The sequence below is a fragment of the Oncorhynchus clarkii genome, unplaced genomic scaffold (genome assembly GCF_045791955.1).
Source record: "Oncorhynchus clarkii lewisi isolate Uvic-CL-2024 unplaced genomic scaffold, UVic_Ocla_1.0 unplaced_contig_12587_pilon_pilon, whole genome shotgun sequence".
NCBI classification, from domain to species: Eukaryota; Metazoa; Chordata; class Actinopteri; order Salmoniformes; family Salmonidae; genus Oncorhynchus; species Oncorhynchus clarkii.
In genome coordinates, this window is record NW_027258129.1 from 84,556 (window position 1) to 90,555 (window position 6,000).

The following is a 6,000-nucleotide window of genomic DNA, read 5'->3' on the forward strand; positions in this document are numbered from 1 at the left end:
AATAACCCATCCCAGTCCCTACTGTCTCCATCTGCTTAGAGTTAAACAACCAGGTGGATATTGACCCATCCCAGTACCTACTGTCTCCATCTGCTTAGAGTTAAACAACCAGGTGGATATTGACCCATCCCAGTACCTACTGTCTCCATCTGCTTAGAGTTAAACAACCAGGTGGATAATGACTCATCCCAGTACCTACTGTCTCCATCTGCTTAGAGTTAAACAACCAGGTGGATATTGACCCATCCCAGTACCTACTGTCTCCATCTGCTTAGAGTTAAACAACCAGGTGGATAATGACTCATCCCAGTACCTACTGTCTCCCTCTGCTTAGAGTTAAACAACCAGGTGAATATTGACCCATCCCAGTACCTACTGTCTCCCTCTGCTTAAACAACCAGGTGGATAATGACCCATCCCAGTACCTACTGTCTCCATCTGCTTAGAGTTAAACAACCAGGTGGATAATGACCCATCCCAGCCCCTACTGTCTCCATCTGCTTAGAGTTAAACAACCAGGTGGATAATGACCCATCCCAGCCCCTACTGTCTCCATCTGCTTAGAGTTAAACAACCAGGTGGATAATGACCCATCCCAGCCCCTACTGTCTCCCTCTGCTTAGAGTTAAACAACCAGGTGGATAATGACCCATCCCAGTCCCTACTGTCTCCCTCTGCTTAGACAACCAGGTGGATAATGACCCATCCCAGTCCCTACTGTCTCCATCTGCTTAGAGTTAAACAACCAGGTGGATAATGACCCATCCCAGTACCTACTGTCTCTATCTGCTTAGACAACCAGGTGGATAATGACCCATCCCAGTACCTACTGTCTCCCTCTGCTTAGAGTTAAACAACCAGGTGGATAATGACCCATCCCAGCCCCTACTGTCTCCCTCTGCATAGAGTTAAACAACCAGGTGGATAATGACCCATCCCAGCCCCTACTGTCTCCATCTGCTTAAACAACCAGGTGGATAATGACCCATCCCAGCCCCTACTGTCTCCATCTGCTTAGACAACCAGGTGGATAATGACCCATCCCAGCCCCTACTGTCTCCATCTGCTTAGACAACCAGGTGGATAATGACCCATCCCAGCCCCTACTGTCTCCATCTGCTTAGACAACCAGGTGGATAATGACCCATCCCAGCCCCTACTGTCTCCATCTGCTTAGACAACCAGGTGGATAATGACCCATCCCAGCCCCTACTGTCTCCATCTGCTTAGAGTTAAACAACCAGGTGGATAATGACCCATCCCAGCCCCTACTGTCTCCCTCTGCTTAGACAACCAGGTGGATAATGACCCATCCCAGTACCTACTGTCTCCATCTGCTTAGACAACCAGGTGGATAATGACCCATCCCAGCCCCTACTGTCTCCCTCTGCTTAGAGTTAAACAACCAGGTGGATAATGACCCATCCCAGCCCCTACTGTCTCCCTCTGCTTAGACAACCAGGTGGATAATGACCCATCCCAGCCCCTACTGTCTCCCTCTGCTTAGAGTTAAACAACCAGGTGGATAATGACCCATCCCAGTACCTACTGTCTCCCTCTGCTTAGACAACCAGGTGGATAATGACCCATCCCAGCCCCTACTGTCTCCATCTGCTTAGACAACCAGGTGGATAATGACCCATCCCAGCCCCTACTGTCTCCATCTGCTTAGACAACCAGGTGGATAATGACCCATCCCAGTCCCTACTGTCTCCATCTGCTTAGAGTTAAACAACCAGGTGGATAATGACCCATCCCAGTACCTACTGTCTCCCTCTGCTTAGAGTTAAACAACCAGGTGGATAATGACCCATCCCAGTACCTACTGTCTCCCTCTGCTTAGAGTTAAACAACCAGGTGGATAATGACCCATCCCAGTACCTACTGTCTCCCTCTGCTTAGAGTTAAACAACCAGGTGGATAATGACCCATCCCAGCCCCTACTGTCTCCCTCTGCTTAGAGTTAAACAACCAGGTGGATAATGACCCATCCCAGCCCCTACTGTCTCCCTCTGCTTAGAGTTAAACAACCAGGTGGATAATGAACCATCCCAGTACCTACTGTCTCCATCTGCTTAGACAACCAGGTGGATAATGACCCATCCCAGTACCTACTGTCTCCCTCTGCTTAGAGTTAAACAACCAGGTGGATAATGACCCATCCCAGCCCCTACTGTCTCCCTCTGCTTAGAGTTAAACAACCAGGTGGATAATGACCCATCCCAGCCCCTACTGTCTCCCTCTGCTTAGAGTTAAACAACCAGGTGGATAATGACCCATCCCAGTACCTACTGTCTCCATCTGCTTAGAGTTAAACAACCAGGTGGATAATGACCCATCCCAGTACCTACTGTCTCCATCTGCTTAGAGTTAAACAACCAGGTGGATAATGACCCATCCCAGCCCCTACTGTCTCCCTCTGCTTAGACAACCAGGTGGGACACCACTACAGAACACTCTGCTATGAGAACAACATGGCATATTAAGCATTTAGCTAGCTAGAACCAAAGAGTATCTATTATATTGACTATAACCTTGTCCCCCAGGGCTAACTGCGCCTGGGCGGAAGTGTCTGGGAACGAGACTAGCCCAAATTAAAAGGCCCAAGTGGTTGACATGTTTGCAGACAACCCCAGTTTGACTTTTAACAGGTTATCATCAAATCATGTGTCAACCCTCTAACAACAACCTGCCGTGGTGGGAAAAGTCCTTGAGTAACAGAAACCTTAATAGAAAATGTCTCAATTAAAAGTCACCCAGTAAAAAACTAATTGAGTAAATGTCCAAAAAGTACTTGTTTTAAAATAAAATATACTTAAGTATCAGGAAGAGAGGCATTAGACTACCCTGGAGCGGCAGGGTAGCCTAGTGGTTAGAGTGTAGAGGAGGCAGGGTAGTCTAGTGGTTAGAGTGTAGAGGGGGCAGGGTAGCCTAGTGGTTAGAGTGTAGAGGGGGCAGGGTAGCCTAGTGGTTAGAGTGTAGAGGAGGCAGGGTAGTCTAGTGGTTAGAGTGTAGAGGGGGCAGGGCAGCCTAGTGGTTAGAGTGTAGAGGAGGCAGGGCAGCCTAGTGGTTAGAGTGTAGAGGAGGCAGGGAAGCCTAGTGGTTAGAGTGTAGAGGGGGCAGGGCAGCCTAGTGGTTAGAGTGTAGAGGCGGCAGGGTAGCCTAGTGGTTAGAGTGTAGAGGAGGCAGGGTAGCCTAGTGGTTAGAGTGTAGAGGAGGCAGGGTAGCCTAGTGGTTAGAGTGTAGAGGAGGCAGGGTAGCCTAGTGGTTAGAGTGTAGAGGAGGCAGGGCAGCCTAGTGGTTAGAGTGTAGAGGAGGCAGGGTAGTCTAGTGGTTAGAGTGTAGAGGAGGCAGGGCAGCCTAGTGGTTAGAGTGTAGAGGAGGCAGGGCAGCCTAGTGGTTAGAGTGTAGAGGAGGCAGGGCAGCCTAGTGGTTAGAGTGTAGAGGAGGCAGGGTAGCCTAGTGGTTAGAGTGTAGAGGCGGCAGGGCAGCCTAGTGGTTAGAGTGTAGAGGCGGCAGGGCAGCCTAGTGGTTAGAGTGTAGAGGCGGCAGGGTAGCCTAGTGGTTAGAGTGTAGAGGAGGCAGGGTAGCCTAGTGGTTAGAGTGTAGAGGCGGCAGGGTAGCCTAGTGGTTAGAGTGTAGAGGAGGCAGGGCAGCCTAGTGGTTAGAGTGTAGAGGAGGCAGGGTAGCCTAGTGGTTAGAGTGTAGAGGGGGCAGGGTAGCCTAGTGGTTAGAGTGTAGAGGCGGCAGGGCAGCCTAGTGGTTAGAGTGTAGAGGCGGCAGGGTAGCCTAGTGGTTAGAGTGTAGAGGGGGCAGGGTAGCCTAGTGGTTAGAGTGTAGAGGCGGCAGGGCAGCCTAGTGGTTAGAGTGTAGAGGCGGCAGGGTAGCCTAGTGGTTAGAGTGTAGAGGAGGCAGGGTAGCCTAGTGGTTAGAGTGTAGAGGCGGCAGGGTAGCCTAGTGGTTAGAGTGTAGAGGAGGCAGGGCAGCCTAGTGGTTAGAGTGTAGAGGAGGCAGGGTAGCCTAGTGGTTAGCGTGTAGAGGGGGCAGGGTAGCCTAGTGGTTAGAGTGTAGAGGCGGCAGGGTAGCCTAGTGGTTAGAGTGTCGAGGAGGCAGGGCAGCCTAGTGGTTAGAATGTAGAGGCGGCAGGGTAGCCTAGTGGTTAGAGTGTAGAGGCGGCAGGGTAGCCTAGTGGTTAGAGTGTAGAGGGGGCAGGGTAGCCTAGTGGTTAGAGTGTAGAGGAGGCAGGGCAGCCTAGTGGTTAGAGTGTAGAGGAGGCAGGGCAGCCTAGTGGTTAGAGTGTAGAGGAGGCAGGGCAGCCTAGTGGTTAGAGCGTTGGACTAGTAACTGGAAGGTTGCAAGTTCAAATCCCCGTTCAAATCAAATCTGTCGTTCTGCCCCTGAACAGGCAGTTAACCCACTGTTCCTAGACCAGTTAACCCACTGTTCCTAGACCAGTTAACCCACTGTTCCTAGACCAGTTAACTCACTGTTCCTAGACCAGTTAACTCACTGTTCCTAGACCAGTTAACTCACTGTTCCTAGACCAGTTAACTCACTGTTCCTAGACCAGTTAACTCACTGTTCCTAGACCAGTTAACTCACTGTTCCTAGACCAGTTAACTCACTGTTCCTAGACCAGTTAACTGACTTGCCTAGTTAAATAAAAACGTTCCTTATATTAAACAAACCGAACGGTCCGATGTTATTTACAGATATCCAGGAGCCCAGTCCAACATCATTTACAAATGAAACATGTGTTTCAGCCAGACCAGAGGCAGTAGGGATGACCAGGGACGTTTTCCTGATAACTGCAGGAAATGGACCGTTTTCTTGTCCTGCTAATAAGCATTAAAAAATGACGGAGTAAAAAGTAGTAAAAATTACATTCATTTCTTTAGGAATGTAACGTTAGTGGAGTAAAAGTTGTAAAAAAATATACAATTAAAGTACAGATATTCCACCCCCCCCGCGCGCAAAAAACTACTTAGCCAAGAAGTACTTTAAAGTATTGTTAGTTAAGTACTTTATAACACTGACAACTTGGTAATAAATAACGTTATCTGAATAACTGTTCAGTCACAACCACCTGTTGGTGACTGGATGTGTGTTTGGACAGTCTGCAGACTCACCGTCAACACTGGCCTTAACAGCCTGTTATTTACCCATGTGTCTCCACTACTCAACCTGTTGGTGACTGGATGTGTGGTTGGACAGTCTGCAGACTCACTGTCAACACTGGCCTTAACAGCCTGTTATTTACCCATGTGTCTCCACTACTCAACCTGTTGGTGACTGGATGTGTGTTTGGACAGTCTGCAGACTCACCCGTCAACACTGGCCTTAACAGCCTGTTATTTACCCATGTGTCTCCACTACTCAACCTGTTGGTGACTGGATGTGTGGTTGGACAGTCTGCAGACTCACCGTCAACACTGGCCTTAACAGCCTGTTATTTACCGATGTGTCTCCACTACTCAACCTGTTGGTGACTGGATGTGTGGTTGGACAGTCTGCAGACTCACCGTCAACACTGGCCTTAACAGCCTGTTATTTACCCATGTGTCTCCACTACTCAACCTGTTATTTACCGATGTGTCTCCACTACTCAACCTGTTATTTACCGATGTGTCTCCACTACTCAACCTGTTATTTACCGATGTGTCTCCACTACTCAACCTGTTATTTACCGATGTGTCTCCACTACTCAACCTGTTATTTACCGATGTGTCTCCACTACTCAACCTGTTATTTACCGATGTGTCTCCACTACTCAACCTGTTATTTACCGATGTGTCTCCACTACTCAACCTGTTATTTACCGATGTGTCTCCACTACACAACCTGTTATTTACCGATGTGTCTCCACTACTCAACCTGTTATTTACCGATGTGTCTCCACTACACAACCTGTTATTTACCGATGTGTCTCCACTACTCAACCTGTTATTTACCGATGTGTCTCCACTACTCAACCTGTTATTTACCGATGTGTCTCCACTA